The 18913-nt window shown below is 38.6% G+C and overlaps 1 protein-coding gene across 8 annotated transcripts in view; it reads left to right on the forward strand.

Annotated features, from left to right (window-relative positions):
- Window positions 1-18913, forward strand: part of Rab27a (RAB27A, member RAS oncogene family) — a 78233-nt gene that overhangs the window by 14114 nt on the left and 45206 nt on the right. The window contains exon 1 of one of the 8 annotated variants that reach the window (XM_048793725.1): window positions 3326-3434. The exons of 6 other annotated variants lie outside the window; for them this stretch is intronic. The gene's annotated coding sequence lies outside the window, so the exon portion shown is untranslated. Of the gene's footprint in view, window positions 1-3325; window positions 3435-9816; window positions 9841-18913 lie in introns of those variants that run through there. One more of the 8 variants, XM_048793731.1, reaches the window with a different exon arrangement.

Raw genomic sequence — 18913 nt, forward strand, 5'->3', positions numbered from 1 at the left:
GAAATTGCTTCTTCTGGATTATGCTAATTGATGACACAGAGTTATAAATTTTGTGTCAAATATTTGTAAATTTTCCAATTTCCCTCCTGTTATTGACTTCTAGTTATCTAATAATTTTCTTATTGATTTTCTGTCTGGAGGACCTATCTATTGTTTAAATTGGGGCACTGAAATTCCCTATTATTATTGTATTGTCTGTTTCTCTCTTCAGTTTGGTTAATATTTGCTTTATGTATTTAGGTGCTCCAAAGTTGAGTGTATATACAGTTACAATTTTTATATCCTCTTGAAGAGTTGACTGCTGTATTTCTTTATAATTACTTTCTCTTTCTCTTATGACTGTTTTTGACTTAAAGTCTATTCTGATATAAATATAGCCACCCTGCTTTCTTTTCATTTTCACTTGAATGAAATATCTTTTTCTATTCCTATACTTTCAATCTATGTTGCCCTTACATCTAAAGTGACTCTTTTGCAGGCAGCACATAGTTGGATCTCAGGTTTCAATTCATTCTATCAGTTTATGTCTTTTGATTGAAGTTCAATTCATTTACACTTTATTATTGATAAAGGACTTACTTTATTATTTATTTGCTCATTGTTTTCTGAGTGTTTTGTAGTTCTTTTGTTCCTTTCTCTTTGTCTTGGTGTGCTTAATAGCTTTTGAAGCAGAATTCCACCATTTCCTTTGTTTTGTGCCCCAACATTCCCCTCTCCAACTTCTCTCTCTCTCTCTCTGTCTCTCTCTCTCTTTCTCTGTATTACTGAGATTTGAGGAGGTAGATGTACCTATTCAGTTTCAGTATGCCACTATTTTTTTGGGGGGGTGGGTGGTGCTGGGGATTGAACCTAGGGCTTTGTGCATGCAAGGTAAGCACTCTACCAACTGAGCTATATCCCTAGCCCGTCAGTATGCCATCTTTATTCTGAAGTCTGAAAGCTATTTTAGAAAACTTTTAATGCAGAATTATCCTAAAATGTTTTTATTGCTTTAATGAGAAAACCTTTTGCACTCTGAAAAATATGTTGCTTCTGTTCAAAGTATAGTGGATCTAGGAATATCTGTATAACCTGGGCATCATCTGGGTGCTTGTTAGAAATACAGAATCTGGAGCCAGGTGCCGTGGTGTGTGCCTATAATCCTGGCACTTTGGGAGTCTGAGACAGGAGAATCATGAGTTCAAAGCCAGCCTAAGCAAAAGCAAGGCTTGCAAAGCAACTCAGTGAGACCCTGTCTTTAAATAAATATAAAATAGGGCTGGGGATGGGGATGTGGCTCAGTGTTTGAGTGCCCCAGTATCCTGCCCCTCCACAAAAAAAAAAAAAAAAAAAAATCTGGACTTCTTCACAGACATATTGAGTCAGAATTAACATCCCCAGGGGATTCTTATACACAATAAAGGCTGAAGTGCTAATATAAAACATTACTTAATTTCTACTATAACTAGAATAAACTAACTTTAATAATTCTGGGTTTAAAAATCTTGGTACATTTCCTTATTAAATTATTCTCCAAATTCTAGAGGTTACTGAGACATAATAGAGAAAATATGTAAGTTTTCATGAAAATGTACCCTTTTCCCCCTTTATAAACCATGCCTTTATATCTGAGTCAGCATCAGATGTTAGCCAAAAATTCTACTTCATTTACCTTGAGAGATGTCATACTGGTTTTGTCCAGTTTTTTGAGTTACTCACAGCTCTTGAAGTTTTGGTGTGATTTTATAGATTGGGCTGATTGAGTCTTCAGTCACTTTAGGGCTGCCAGAATGAGAGAGTAACTTCTCCTAGAGGCAAGGGATGGATCATTTAGTTATATGCTCAATGTCTTGTCTAATGATTAGTAAGTGCTCAAGATGTGACCGTGGGGTGAATGAATCAAAGATAAAGGTTTTCTACATTTTTGGTATTAAAATTTTCTTTGATTAACAACAATAACACAAAAGGTAAATAACATGCAATGTCTGCCTTGGAGATATTCCACAACTAACAAGGGAAACCCCAGAAATATGGATAATTATGGATAATTATGATACACCGGTGACCAGTTCCAGAAATAGTAAGCACAGAGAAGGGGCATCTAACTCAATATTGCTGGCAGAAGGAAAGTCATGGCTAAGTCTCTTGATGATCAGTTTGATGGGTTTAGAGCTGTGACTCTCACACTTTTCCATGTATCAGAATCACCTGGAGGGCTTGTTAAACCACAGACTGCTGCATCCCATGCTCAGAATTTCTAATTCAATTGAGTGGGCCCAAGAATGTGCATTTCTAACAAGTTCCTGGATGGGGCTGATGATACTAGTTTTGGGGCCAGATTTTGGGAACCACTGGCTTAGAGAATGACAAAAAATTCTGGTGGTTGTACTCTAGCAGCTCACAGACAGGAGACAAGGAATGATAGGAGGTTCTGGGAGCCATTAACAAATTTTATGGAACATAGTGATGGAATCCCATTGATCTTTTGAAAAGAGCAATTTGGGTGTGGGGTAGAGGATGAATCAGAGGTGGGGCCAGGTTTGGGACCCAAAACAAAATAAGTGGTTTATCATAGTCATCCAGACCAAAAATAATCAAAAATCGGAATGAAGGTGAGAGCAGGAAAGACGCTTAGGACTTGGAGGCCAATTGGAAGTGGGAGGAGAAAGAGGGAGGAGTCACTGAGGGTCCTGGGATTTCTGGGTGTGTGCTGGGATTATTTCTGAAGACACAGGAAGAGAAGCAGGTCTTAAGCAGTGATGGGGAGAAAAGCAAGGGAGGTAAGTTGAGTGCATGTCATGTTGACTTTGAAAAGCTAGTGAGATATCTGGGAGGAATCCCGCAGACAGTTTTACTCACGGTTCTGGAGGCCAGGAGCAGCATCTGGTAAGTAATCTGCTCTTTGATCTCTGGTATTATTAGTTTGGATCAGTCACTGTATTTGTAAAAAAAACAGTGCCAACAGAACCTTTAAGGGCCTTGACAACATGATAACTTTTCGAGTTGTTTTCTTAAGAAAACAAATGTAGTTTCTTGATTCAGAGGACAAATGAGATTTGGAACATTAGTCTTCTAACCCTGAAAGAGGTTAATAAAGCTGCCCTGTGTCTGAGAGCTCAGAGGAATTGGATTTTAGTAAGCTTGAAAGGGACAAAATCACTTGACTGGTCTGCAGGGCCATGTGAGGAACAGCTGAGACTAATTAGCCGGATTGTGGTTTTCTAACAGAGATGCCTGTCTTTGAAAGTTGATAGAGTGAACTGCTTTTCAAAAGGCTCCTTTGAGAAACGTTGATAAGCAGGCCATATTGACTTTAACATTTCTCTTTGTCTTAACATTAGACAAAAAGTAATGAACAGGACATGTGATTAGAAGTTGTTAATTGTTGACCTGTTGGCAACTCCAGTCTCTAAAGTTTTAGAAAAACACAATAAACGGTTCTCTATCCTGTCAAGGTATGGTTTTGCATTTACTTATTTTTTTTTTCCCTTGTAGTGGTTTTGAGCTCTGTCATGCCAATTTTCAGGTATTTAAACAATGTGCAATTTATCATAAATGTCATTGTATATATTGTCAATGTTCTTTAACTATAGACTTCTTGATGTCTGTTCACTTTCTTGAGATTAGTTTGAAAAGTGCATTTGTAATGACCAGCAAGTGGGTACAAATACCAAGTGCATTCTTTCTCTTTTCTTTTCCTTTGCTTTCATAAAGTCATACAAATTTGTATTCTCAGATAGCATGATGAGTAAGAGAGCTCACTAAATAATTGAATTGCTCTAAAAATCTTGACCATCCTCTGAAAAATGTATCCACAAAATTCAAGTATATTAGAATTTTGTTTTTAATATTGTTAGTAGCTTTCAGCTTTCATGGAGAAATGTATGTATGTGTTTTAGTATAAGATGTATTTTTTCCATTTAAACACGCCTTCAAGTCATGGCAGTTTTGTTAGGTTTGGTTAGAGCATGTAGTCATGAAAGGAAAATCACATTTATTTTAGAGACATAGTGTGAAGAATTGGAAGAGTAAAAGGTGGGTGTGGTGCATATGATGTGTGGTTTCAATACACAATTATCTTTTTTTGTGGGTATTGTATTAGTTTGCTATGGCTGTGGTAGCAAAATACCATAAACTAGATGGCTTTAATAACATAAATTTATTGTCTCATAGTTCAGGAACCTAGAAGTTCAAGATCAGAGGGCCGGACGGTTGATTCCTTCTGGGGCTGTGAGGAAGAATCTATTCCAGGCCTCTCTTCTTGGCTTGGAGATGACTGTCTTTTCTTTGTCTTCTCCTGTCATCTTCCCTCTACTGATGTAGTTCAAATTTCCTCTTCTTGTAAGGAAAACAGTCATGTTGGTTTAGGACCCACCCTACTGACCTCTTTTCAATTTGATTACCTCTATAAAGGTCCCAGCTCCAAAAAAGGTTAAATTGTGAGGTACTGGGAGTTAGGACTTTAAGGTGACAATTTTGGGCAAACACAATTCAACCTATTTGAAAATTTTTTTTTGGCAAAAATAACTCAATCCATAAAAGATATGTTTGAAAATTTTCTTAATATGACGTTCAAATTTTGCCTTCTAATGGATGCAATAAATATCTACTAAGCCAAGTACCTAGAATGTGCTGGATATTAATTGTGTAAAGATGAATAAGACATGGTCTTGCCCACTATCCCAGGGTTTAATCCAACATATGAATCCAGCTGAATGTGTATGTATTTACTTTTTGCTTCTGTTGAGTTGCGGCTGCTCTCCTAATTGTGTGTCCCTGGAGGTACAATCAAGTCCGTGGCACGTGGACAGCTTAATATCCCATAAGAAGCATGTGGAAAGGCTCCCTTGCCCTGAGTGTGTCCAAGCATAAGTTAAGGAGTGGGAGGATTCTTAAGTTCATCTGGTCCCGGCTTCTCCCTTTACAGATGAAGCATTTGAGGCTTGTAAGTACTAAAGTCATTTGGCTGGTTACTGTCGGTGCCTAGCCATCCTGCTGGTGTCCTGCCCTCCACTTCAATGTGTTGACCAATATGTCATCTGTTTTTCTTTGACACAAGCCCATGCTTTTTACCTTGGAGTGAACCCAGAGCTCCACCAGAAATGTGGATCTTAACTGCCACAAAGAAAAAAACTGTAAATTTTGGGGAGAAGTGTTTATTCATGAGGGTGTCTCACACCTAGAATGTCCAGGTTGATTTAATGTATTTTCAGGGAATTAACCCCCATCTTGGTTGCTTTCTCTTTTATCATGTTCTCTTGTCCCTTCGAGGACTGTTGTTCAGTGATCTTGCAGCCATTAGCAACTTTATTTTTCTTTCTTTCTTGCGGCTGCCGCTACCCACAAGACAGGAACTGTGACTAAAAAGGAACGTGCTGATGAGACCATGCTGGCCAGCAGGGTGGCACCATGGCAACCAGGGCCTGCCTGTCAGCAGGTCCTGCCAGCCCGGGGCTGTCTCTCTCTCTCTCTCTCTCTCTCTCTCTCTCTCTGTCTCTCTCTGCTATTTCAGCTTCTGTTCTCTCCAGACCTTCAGAACCTGAGTGTTCCACAGGAAATGGTGCCCCTACCAGCCCCCACTCCACTTCTGTTTTCTCTTCTCGGGATTAAAGCTTCCTGCGATATCTGTCCATCTTTTGCTGTTATTCCTTTCTTCCTCCCTCTGAACTTGGTTGATTTAGAGCCAGAGCTCAGGGCACAGACAACATGATAACTGACGAGTCATTTGAAGCCCATTAAAAACCAAAACTAATCCTGGCAGGAACCATTATTTATTTGCACATTTATTCCCCCCAACCTTGCAGTGCTGGGGATCTATCCCAGGGCCTCACATACTAGGCAAGCGCTGTACCTCTGATCTATGGCCTGTCTCCATTTTTTTTTTTGGCTCTTTGTAGTGGGCTCTGCCTTCTGTACTCTTGATACTGCTGCAGCATGGCTGAATGCTGCTCTGGGGCAGCAGAGATCCCCTGGCAGCCGCTGGGAACCAGGGAGGAATGAGTAACTGGTGAGGTGGGGGTGCTGCTTGAGGGATGAGCCTGCATTGCTGCTTCTTTGGAGGCAGGAGTCGCTTTGTTCAAACATGGGCATAAATTATTCTTCCAAGAGCTGAGAGCATTGATTGTTTTGTTTGTTTTTCTTTGTCTTCCCCATTTCATATCTTACCAGGCTTCTCTTCCTGTGATGAAATCTGAGCAGGAATCCTTTAGCTGGATTCATCTCCCAGCAAATTGTGAATGGATCCCCTGTTTTCACAAAGAGACAGTGCAAACTGTGTTCACCTGGAATCTCTGTGTTGTGGTGAGCCACTCAGCCCAGGGACTCTCACTATTTAAAAATCTCTTTCCCAGAAAATCTCTTTCTTCAGATCTCTCTTGCTGCTCCTCAAGTTTTGCCTCTTTCTTCACTCTAAGTGTGTATATCTTCTCTCCCATGGCCTTGGGACATAGAACTGTGTAAATGACCCATTTCCTTATTTACCCTTTTGAGCTTTAGTTCAGTTTAGTTCAGTCCCAGATGCCAAATACAATTCCCATGTGGGTTATGTCTACATAATATAATGCAGTATTTGAGAGTTGCCTGAGTTCATATCTTGTTTCTGTCATTTACTGGCTATGTGACCTTGGACAAGTTACTTAATCTTTTGTGTATCAATTTTCTCATCAATAGATTAGGCGCCTTTAGGCTCATTGTAAAGACTGCAGTGTTAGTACTTTAAAAGGCTTAGAAAATGCTTAGTAAGGGTTAGCTGTGATAATAATGGTCTTCTCAAACCATCTTTTCTTCTCTGAGTTGATAATACCATTAACTCAGTTATTAAACTGGAAGTCTTAGTTATCTTTAAGTTCTGTACTCAGTTAAGACATTATATTGATTTCTGCCTCCTGAATATATCATGAATTAATCCCTTTCTCATCCTCCCTACTGTCACTGACAATTGAAACCCTCACCATCTCTTCTCTTATGTCTCAGTCACTTTGAACTACGGTAACAAAGCACTGCAGACTGGATGACTTATATACAGTAGACATTTGTTCCTCATGTTCTGGAGACCGGAAGTCTGAGATTGGGGTGCCAGCGTGGTCAGGTGCTGGTGAGGGATCTCTTTCAGTTGCAGACTCCCAACTTCTTATATCCTTATATGACAGAAAGAGCAAACAGATTCTCTGACCTCTTTTTATGGAAATCCCATTCATGAGGGCTTCGCCCTCATGACCTAATGGTCTCTCCAAGGTCCATGTCCTAATACTATCAAAAAAGTCAGTACATGACTTTGAGGGAGACACAACATCAGTCCATATAACACCATGTACTTCAGATGCTCTTTATGTTCCCAGTCTGTGGCTGGCTGCCAGGCATAGATCTCATGTTCCTCTCCTACATAAAAGCCTATGGTGGCTTTCCATTGCCCAGAGAATAGCTCAGACTTGTAGTGCCATCTAAGAGTCCTTTTAGGCCAAGGTTCCAAACACTGTTCCATCTCTTTAGCCCCTGTTCTGGACACACGATCCTCCACCTCCACACGCCATGTTAATCACATCCATCTCTGAGAACCTCTTGATGCACTCTAAGTAACCGTTGGATTCTTGTAAGTCTAAACGCAACCCCCCTTGCACCCACCCACCCTATCTATCCATCAGCCTCACGTGTACTCCCTTCTCAATGGCTTTTCAACCCAGTCTGTCTTTTTACTTGAACATCAGACATCTCTTGCCAAATTCCATCAAAGATCAGTCACACTTTTAAGATGAACATCAATGATCATTTTGCTTATAATTTCTGTTATCTTTAAAGGATAATGCTTATTTAACTGACATGTGAGTTAAAGCCCTTCCCCACATTATCTTGTGGACTATATAAAATTTGTTCATTCACCTCTGTCACACGTTCTTCTCTGTGTGTAGATGCTCATGTTCTTCTTTTAGTCCTTGGCCCAGAGGGGCCTCTGTGAAGTCTCTGATTCCCTGCTTAGGCCGAGCGGGCTCCTCCTCCTTCCTCTGGCTCTGCTTCCCAGCCCTCTCACTTCCCAAAGTTTTTTTTTTTTAAATTATTTTTTTGAATTTTTAAAAAATTTATTTATTGATTTTAGGTGTAGATGGACACAACACAATGCCTTTATTTTTATTTGGTGCTGAGGATCGAACCCGGGTCCCTCCTGTGTAAGGCGAGCGCTCTACTGCTGAGCCACAATCCCAGCCCCTCCCAAGGTTTTATGCACACTTTTGTTAAGGTTCATTGTTCGTTTCCATGCAGAGTGCACATACTGGGCTGCTGCTCTTCTAGAGCAACAATGGCCTTGGGGCTCACTGTAGTGAGGAGTGCAAGTGTTCAGTGCTGGCTTGTTTATTTATTGCATTGTTTAACTGATGTGCTTCTGAGCCGCTGTCTCAATTTCAATCACTCAGGCTGTCTCAATTCAGTGGCTTCTAGGTTCACTGGTGTAGCTTTTTATCATTGATGGAAACCACATATCAAACTTCATTTAAAATTACTGTCAGCTTCTGGATTGGTAGGCATAAGTTGTGATGCATTCAATTTATGTTACATTTGAAATACATTTAAAATATATATTTCTTTTTTTAAAAAAATTTAATGTGTATTTTTTAGTTGTAGATAACACACAGATCTTTATTTATTTTTATGTGATGCTGAGGATTGAACTCAGTGCCTCATGCATGCGAGGCAAGCGCTTTACCACTGAGCTACAGCCTCAACCCCAAATATATATATTTCTTAGGAAGGATTCTTTTTTTTTTTTTTTAATTATTTTTAGTTGTAGTTGGACACAATACCTTTATTTCACTTATTTATTTTATGGGTGCTGAGGATTGAACCCAGGGTCTTGCACGTGCGAGGCAAGTGCTCTACCGCTGAACCACAGCCCCAGACCCTTAGGAAGGATTCTTACACGCATCACAGGCAGAACAACCCATTCCCATGTCATTCTATGCTTTTTATCTGTAATTTCACATTTGTCATTTGAGTCAAGATGATTTTCTCTAAAACAACTTAAAAGTTCTATTAAAAAACAGATTCCCATCTAGTATAGTTTTTAGAGTTCTGAAAGTGTTTAAAACTAAAAGTGATGAAAGGTGTGTAGAAATCACAACACGAGGATTTACTGGTTTTTAATGGTGTTAAGAAAGTTAATCACTACTGTCAGTAGTTGTGGAACTCTTTGGAGTTAGGTGTGGATTACCATTTTGTGTTTTGTTGTGATGTTGAATTTGCTTTCTTAGAACTAAAGGCTCTAGACTTTTGTTATAGAGTGGCTTGCTGCTATTTCTTTTGCCTTAAGTACCCCTTTTCATTTCTGGATCATTCCTGCCCTAACCTTTTCATCCAGACACACCGCATGCACATGCGCACGCAGACACACACACACACACACACACACACACACACACACTTTTTTCAGTGTTTGAGATCCAGTCCAGGGCAATGAGAATACTAGGCAAGCACTCTACCTCTGAGCTACATTCCTAGCCTATCTTTGTTCAAATGAAGATGCATTTCATGGAGTTAACTGGAATTTAGATTACGGATTTTGTATAGGTGTGATGAAAATAAGTTGGCCAAGTTTTTTTTTTTTTTTAAGTTGGTATCAAATATTTAGCCAGAGCTTAGAAATTTGTTTTCAACTTCTTCTTCTTCTTCTTCTTCTTCTTTTTTTTTTTTGTACTAGGGATTGAACCCAGGGGCACTTAAACATTGAGCCACATCCATAGCCCTTTTTATTTATTTATTTTTTATTTTTGAGCTAGGGTCTCACCAAGTTGTTTAGGACCTCATTGAGTGGCTGAGGCTGGCTTTGAACTTGTGATCCTCCTGCCTCAGCTTCTGGAGCTGCTGGGATTTCAGGTGTGCACCACCATGCCTGTCTGTTTCCAACTTCTTAAATTTTAAATTTCAAAATTAAGATGTGATTTTTGACACGTGGTTTGTCTCCCTTAAAAAATAGTTTATTTTTTAAAACAGTTTTAAGTTCATGGTAAAGTGCAGCAAAAAAGTACACATTTTCATTCATCCCTGATCCTTTCTCCCCACAGCCTCCCTGGTTATCAACATCCTCAACGAGTGGCACATTTGTTGATGAACTTATATTTATACATCATTGTTACCCAAAGTGCATAGTTTATATTAGAATTCAGTCTTAGTTTTATAACTCTATAGGTCTTGATACATGTATAATATGTATCTACTAACGAATACAATATCATACATAATAATTTCACTGCCCTAAAAATCCTCTCCTTTAACCCCTATAAGACAATAGCCAAGCTTTTATCTCCATAGCTTTGTCTTTTCCAGAACATCATGTAGTTGGTGTTATATAGTATGTAGCCTTTTCATATTAGCTCCTTTCTCTTAGTAATATACAATTAAGTTTCTTCCTTGTCTTTTCAATGCTTAATAGCCCATTTCTTTTTGGTGTTGAATAATATTCCATTGTTTGTATGTGTCATAGTTTATTAATCCATTCACCTACTGAAAGATGTCTTATTGTTTCCAAGTTTTGGCAACTATGAACAAATCTACTATAAAATTCCATATTTTTTATGGATATGTTTTCAGCTCATTTGGGTAAATATTAAGGCATGTGGCTTCTGGATCATATGGTAATAAATGTGTTTAGTTTTTTAACAAACTGCCAAACTGTTTTCCTAAGTGGTTGTGGAATTTTTCATTCCTATTAGTAATCAATGGGAGTTCCTGTTGTTCTACATCTTCATCAGAATCTGGTGTTATAGATTTTGGTTACGCATGTACTGGCATTTCTTTGTTACTTTAATTTGCAGTTCCATAATGATATATGATATTTAGCATATTTTGTATGCTTATTTTTGACTTATATATCTTCTCTTATGAGATTTGAAGGCATTGAAGAATATATAAATAAATGGAGAGATATACACATATAGGTAAATTAAAAATATTGAACATGTTAATCTTCTAAGTTGATCTATAGATTTCACCTATTATGTCCCATTGTCCTGTATAGAACTGAAAATTTGGGACTTACTGGATTTTGGTGCAATCCCAGTTAAATCCTCTTAAGTTTTTCGAGGAACTTAGATGGAAGTATGAAGGGTCAGGAATACCCATAGCAAAGTGGAAGACTAATCCTACAGGATATGAAATTGCATTTTTAGGTAATAGTAATTAAGGCACTGTGGCATTGACCCAGAGATGGTCAAAATGAACAATGGGAAAGCCATAGTCCTGAAAAAGATCTTCCTACATATGGCAAATCACTGGAGAACAGTTGATTTTATTCAATAAATGATGCTATTATAACTGTCCTTAAGGAAAAAATAATGAAATTGGATCCTTACATACACTAATTTTCCAGTGTATTAAAGCCAGAGAGCAATACCTTTAGGAAAATAACATAGAAGAATGTCTTTATTACTTTAAACAAAGAAAAACTTCTCCAATGCAATATAAAGAGAAATAACTATTAAAAATTGATAAATTAGGTGTTGGGGTTGTAGCTCAGTGGTAGAGTGCCAGGTTACTGTTCTCGTGACTAAAAGGCTCAGGGGTCACTCCAGTTGAATTGGGCTAACTGGGCTGTGCAAAATAACCACACAAGAGACACAAATACCTTTTTCTTTGGGGTCACTGTGACGGCTCCTCTGACCTTAAGGGTCCACAGAAAGAGAGAGAGTGAGAGCACCTGCTGACCCCTTTTATTGAGGAGAAGCTATTCAAATGAGGCAAGGGGTCAGGTTTCAGGGGGCTGAGTCTATCTTCATGATGTCCACTGTCAGCAGGTTGACTGACACCTGGGTGGGCCACACCCAAGGGCACAGTAAGAGGAGGGGACACACACAAGGCACTTCCATGGAAGATTCTATCCTAAACAGGGCAAGGGGTTATATTACAAAGGAACAGGTGAGCATAGCTTCACCCATGGGGCTGTAACAAGACATACCATGCATGAGACTCTGACCCTCGAACCCAAGAAGGGTGGGGAAAGCTCTGCCATATTTCTGCGACTGAGCGCCTCAGCACCCAGCTGGGGAGTGTGACTCAGTCACATGTAAGGATGGTCTCCCACAGTAGAGGGCTTGTCTAGTGCATGTAAGGTGTTGGGTTCGATCCTCAGAACCACATAAAAATAAAATAAATGAATAAGATAAAGGTATTGTGTTCAACTACAACTAAAAAAAATTTTAAAAATTGATAAATTAGTCAAATTAAGAGTCATTAAAAAGGAGTCACAAGAAAGAATATATTTGCAGCATGTATGTGTGTGTATATATAATATATATATATATTATATACACACATATATAGTATATATATTCCATATATATATATAAATATATCTCACAAATGTTTGGTAGCCTATATATATAAAGAGCTCCTATGTGACTATAAGAAAAATTAATAGAAAACTGGGTTTGGAAGAGCTGGGTTTGGTGGCCAATGCCTGTCCCAGTGGCTTGGGAGGCTGAGACAGGAGGATCATGAGTTCAGAGCCAGCCTCAGCAAAAGTGAGGAGCTAAACAACTCAGTGAGACCCTGTCTCTAAATAAAATTCAAAAAAGGTCTGGGGTTGTGGCTCAGTGGTGGAGTGTCCCTGAGTTCAATCTTCGGTACCACCCAAAACCCAACAATGACAAAAATAAACAATAAACAAACAAATAGGGGAAGGACATGAATGTGCTTTTCTATAAGAGGAAACAAATTGAGTGTTCCACAAATTAAAAAAAGATGCTCAACCTTATAACCTGTCAAAGAAATCCTAATTTAGATCACACTGTATTTCCTTTTGAGAAGTCTGACAACAAATGCCAAATGTTGGTGAGGATAAGAAATTGGGAGTGTAAAACAATTGTATTGGAGAACAATTTGGCATAATCTTGTATTATTGAGAATCCCCTCTTCGACATCAACCTGGAGCAGAGCTCCCCCATGGTATTCACTGAGGGCTGAGGACACAGGGCATGGGGATGATTTTCAAGCATTTCTCTGTGGATGTGGCTTTGCTAATTCCTCATACTCAACTTGCCCATCTGATATCATCATCAGTTCCTCCAAAAAATCTGATGCTCACACACAGACACTTACTTTATGCCCATTTCAGTTCTTTCCCGTCCCCCACTTCAAATATCCTGTTCTGTTGGTAACAAAATTTTGCCCCCCTGGCTACCTGGGTTTCATTCTTTGGAGTCCTCTTTGCCATTTACTTTTCCACCCAGTGAGGCACTTTGTTGTATTATTTTTATTTTATTTATTTTATTTTTTTGTGATACTGGTATTGAACCCGAAGGTATTCTACCACTGAGCTACACTCCCAGCCCTTTTAATTTATTTTGAGACAGGGTCTCTCTAAGTTACCAAGGATGGCATTGAACTTGTAATCTTCCTCCCTCAGCCTCCCACAGCACTGGGATTATAGGCATGTACCTGGAATTTTCTATTATTTTAAAATCAATGTCTCTTGGATCCTTTCCTTCCCATTCCCATAGTACTGCCGTCATCTAAATGCTAATTTCATTTAAATTCTCATGGTTAAAATCTGAACTTTGAACCTAGAATCATAGAGTACAGCGTTGGTGTTGGGAAGCGTTTCTTGGGTTTAAACTTTATTTCATCTTTGAACAAACAAGGTCCAGAGAGTACTGGTGAATGTGGATCATTCACAGATGGTGGTGGAGGAGTTAGAAGCCCACACACCAATGGTGAGTTATCCAGCTCTCTTTAACAGGCTGTATCACCTCATAAACATTATTTTGAGCTTACAGTTAGTTTTATATTTATTAGTGTATTTGTCTGGTCTCTATATGCCTATAAGTTTTAAGGGAAAAGGTTATACGTTTTTCACTTTCATATCCTTTGAGTGATTAGCAGGACTCCTCAATGCTTGTTAAATTAAAGTGAAGACATGCCTTCAGCTGGGGATGTAGCTTAGAGGTAGAGCACTTCCCTAGCATGTATGAGGCCCTGAGTTTCATCCCTACCACTGCAAACAAGACAAACAATAAAAAAAACATGCCTTGGTACCAAACATATTTTCTTTCTTATTCCTTACCGTCTAGCTGTATGCCTGACTTTGAAGTTGTTCTCCTCAGGTCCTGGTTCTACTTGAAGCCATAGTCAGATTGCTTCCCCCATCTAGCTTCCTGAGGTCCACTTGCCTTGTCAAACGACCATCTTACAGATATCCAGTAGTTTACAGTTCACAAATGTGTTCATATAATGTATCCTTTAATCCTTCCAAAAATTTGCTAGATAAATATTCCCATTTTGAGGAAACAGATGAGGAGAGGATACCCAACTAACCAGAGGTCTCACAGCTAGTAAGTAAATAACAGAGTTCAGGTCTACTGACTTCGAGTCCATTTCACTTTTGATATCCCGTGCTGGTAGTCCACATGGTGTAACAGGTGTTTTGCTCCCTGATAACAGTGTCTTGTTTGTTCTTTGTTGCACATGAGTTTATCTTGCTTCCTTACCCAGATTATTAACTTCGTATAGCGGGGTGGTGCTAGATCACAGGTTTTTATCATGCCACCCATAGTTAGGAACATAATACTGGAGACATAGTAGTTGTGTATTAAATCCTGTTAAGTTGCATACAAATATAATTTATTCGTGTGTATGTGTGTTGCTGGGGATTGAACTCAGGGTCTTGAACTCAGGGTCTTGTGCATGCCAGGCAAATGCTGTGCCACTGAGCTACACCTCCAGGCCCTACAAATATAGTTTAAATTAACAGAAAAGCACAGCTATCAGTAGAGCCCTAAAACACTTTTTGGTTATTCCTGAATGAAATCAGCAGGGAACAGAGGGAAACAGAGGAAGGAAGAGGCTGTTAGAGAAAGCCAGATGGTAGACACAGTTAGCCTTTGAGCAACTTATCAGTCTAGTGGTAAGGGTTTGTGGAGAGGCAACACATAAGAAAGCAGTTTTCAGGAAATATGCAATTTTACTGGAGAATTGAGACATGTTCATGAGATGGGAATAGAGTATTTTAGAAGTGGCATACAACTGTACAAGTTAACCAACAAGATATAGCATTCATACATATGGAGAAAATACTGGTTGAAGGAATACCTGGAGGAGGATGTGGTTTGAGAGACAGGTTTTCAAGGTGAGAGTGGAGTGGGTAGAGATGCATTTGACTCAGGTCATGATCATCCTACTAATTATTTGGGCCATGAATAAAGGAACATAAGTAGGTAGGATGTTTCCTTTGAAATAACCTCCCTTTCCATTTTTCCACTATGGGAAGCCAATAGGACTTTATCTCTGAGTCCTGGTGTTCAGAAGTGAAGAGAACACAAATAATTTCATATGTCATCTGTTCATGGAGGTGTGTTATGCTGACCAGTTCTTCTGGTGCTACCTAATTTCATATATTCTCGTACATTTCTCAGATAAATCAGAGAGATACTTTAGCAATTCCAGTACTTTGACAACTAAACTATGTTTAAAACTCTGCATTTTCCCACAAGTAACAAAAATCCACTGACGGATATTTATCCATGTGCATATCTAATAGATATATATTTGTGAGAAAACATATATAGAACACGTACTCTGTAAGATCAAGACCTTTTCGATTAGAAATAATAGAATTTTAATATCTCTTCCTTCCTGTGTCAGAAATTTCCAGTTTATAAGAGCTGAAAACATGGGTATTTCAAATACTTAGAGACAGCAGAAACCATTGGAAATAATTTCAATTTGAACATTATAATTTTTATGCATAATAATTAATTTTCTCTATCACTATATGCAATAAATTTTTAAGTGTAAGAACTATTATTTCTTGGACATTCATATGTAAAATTTTAGGGTGACATATCTAAGAAAATTGAGTAATGTCATCATTGTCTATTAGAAGCTTTGATTTATTTTCAGTATTTGATAGCTACACAACAATTTTCTTTTTATATGGTACAAATACATATTGAAAAGCCCTTAAAAGGAGTACCATTTATAATGTTTTTTAAAATAGTGGATTATCTCCTGAGATCAAACACTTAACTTATAAACTTTTGCAATCAGATTTCTTGGAATGTGGAGACTAACATTATACTATAAAATGTTACATTTGGCTGATGATAAAGACAAGGTCTGGCCTCAGGAGACCAAGTTCTAACCTGGATGCTTGGCTTTCCATCTGCCCAAGGTAGGAAGAAAAAAACAGTGAAGGAACCTGATTGGAATAGTTTTGGAGCCATTGAAATTAGATGGGGTGAGCAGGATCGAGTAAGTTGTTTGACCTAGAAGGCAAGAGCAACAATTACTATGGATCTTTTCTTCTAACTATTGTTACCGCTGGCTCTGATGAGCTGTTTGCTCCAAAGTCTGTCTAGATAGGCATCCTCCTGAATTCTCGGAACACTCTCCCTCCCAAATTCATAAGCCATTTCTCAAGACCCTTTTAAGCCTGTTCTTTAGTTTCTTGGTTTTGACTTTAATATGACTTTGACTACTTTTCTGGGCCTCTCTTGTACTTAATCTGGAGTTCACTGTGTCCTGCTCTCACATGAGCTGAGGTGGGGAATACTAGGCATTTCTCTGCCCCTTCTTCCCCATGCCCTTTTCTCTTTCCCTGGAACTTTCTAATGGTTTTAAGTAATGAAGCTTTCATATAAAACATTCCTTATGACCTAGCAGTTAGCTGGGTCAAAGGGTTCTGTGGATAAAATCCAATACTAGAAATTTCTTCAGAATTCATAGGAAAAAAATCAAGTTAGTGGAGATCATTTTTAAGTTTTACTCTGATAGGAATTTTCATTCTTTTTTTTTTTTTTAGAGAGCGAGAGAGAGAGAGAGAAAGATAATTTTTTAATATTTATTTTTTAATTTTCGGTGGACACAACATCTTTAGTTTATCTTTTATGTGGTGCTGAGGATCGAACCCAGTGCCTCATGCATGCCAGGCGAGCGCGCTACCGCTTGAGCCACATCCCCAGCCCAAGGAATTTTTATTCTGATCAGTATTTTTTGTATTTCTTTTTGCTGTTCTGTACTATAGTAAAAAGTGACTTTTGATAAAACATGAACTATTATATTCTCAGTTATTTTAGGTTTGTTTTGTCAACATTTCATTGTCTTCTTTGAAGCATGTCTTGACTTTGGAGAGTTCCACCCAAGAATAGATTCTTGTGCCCACTGACACTTGCATTATTTTCTGATGGGCTCAAATGGTCCATTTAGCAGGATAGGATCACCAGTATAGTTGAGGACAAACATCTTCCCTATGGTTCCCTTCACTTTCTGTTTAAAGGATACTGGTGTCCTATTATAGGGTGGGTGGTGCTTCTTGATTATCTTTTGGCTGGTTTGACCTAGGTTTTCTAGGACTACTTAGCTCTAGGTTCAAAGCTCTTCCTTTCCAAGGACTGACCCATCCATAGTGTCCCCAGGACTCTTTCCTAAAGTTTCATCCTTTCTCTCAAATTTTCTGTATCCTGTCTTGGAGTGCTCACCAGGACCCTATTTGAGATTTTCCTTCCAGATGAGAGGAGCCTTAGAGGGGAATCTGAGAGGTTGCATCTTCAGGAGATGCCAACTAAAAAAGCCTGGTTGGCTTTACAAATGAGCTGCCAATTTCAGGCACAGAGGTAGTATTTCATACAAAGCCAAAGTCCGGGAGGATGATTTAGAGCTGGGATGGAGGTGGCACTTTCAGCATTGGTTTTCTGGATGGGTGCAGTGGAGTCCTTGTTAGGTACCTCATGGGTCCACACGCCTTGGAGTTGGAATCTTATCCTTCGTTCCTTTCATTAGAATGGTTCTACTTTCATTGGTCTTATTTGATGAGGTGCTATGTAAGGTTTCCTTTGAAGAAACAGTTTTATTGCTAAAGAAAATTTGCAATCGGCTGGACTAGAGCAGCTCTCTGAGGCAATGAGAGGTTAGCTGCAATGACATTATGCAGATTTCCTCAGAGCTTACGCAGGAATATCGAGCTGGCCACAAAGACGTTTATCTGCTGTGGACAAGAAGTAGCCTGAACTTAGAATAGTTCTATTATATGTATAGAAGTCAGATAAGAAGGCTTCCAAACATAAAGCCACCTCCGAAGTACTCTACAGTAAAATGTTCTGATGAAATGTCTAATGTTTATTCCTTATTGCTCAACTGACTGTCATAACAGGATGAATGCAAAGACATGCTGAACACATGTTCCCAAGTCTTCTCTGTCATTTATCTAGTGTGGCTCACACGTGCTTTTTAAAATAATTTCATGAGTGGAAACATGAATCTATTCCCCAGCCTTCTCCCCATTCCAAAACAAAACAAAATTTAAAAAAAGCTAGTATAAATTATAGCCTTCTAAGTTAATTAACATATCAATGTATACACTAAAAGCAGAAATAATAGCAAAGTAGTGTAAGTAAATAAGTTAAGTCTCTTAAATTTGGTATATAACTCATTTGATTGTATACTTTTCTTTTCCAGTTAAAAAATGATAATGGGGAGAAAAAGTGAAATTGAGTAAAAGTTTTTAGAACTCTTAAAGTAGCCCCATGAATTCCAGATTTCCTCAGAACAAAATTGAAGCCGACAGATTTAATTGTGCCACTTAATTATTATTTATATATAGCCATGTTATTTAATGGTGCTTTATAGTCTTTTTTTTCTTATGGAGATATAGGTATAGGCATGTTGGTTAGATTTCTGTCACTTGACAAATACCTGAGATATCATCAACTTAAGCAAGGAGAAGTTTCAGAGGTTTTAGTTCATGGTTGCTTGACTCCATTGCTTTTGAGCCTGTGGCAAAGCAGAACATTATGGTAGGATGCATGTGGTAGAACAAAGCTGCTCACTTCACAGCAGCTGGGAATGGGGGAGCAGGGTGCAATATTTCCTTCAAGGGCCCACCCATGACCTAACTTCCTTCTAGTAGGTCCCACATGGTCAATGTTCCACCATCTCTCACTAACACCACAGGTTGGGG

This window comes from Marmota marmota, unplaced genomic scaffold (genome assembly GCF_001458135.2).
Source record: "Marmota marmota marmota unplaced genomic scaffold, marMar, whole genome shotgun sequence".
NCBI lineage: Eukaryota > Metazoa > Chordata > Mammalia > Rodentia > Sciuridae > Marmota > Marmota marmota.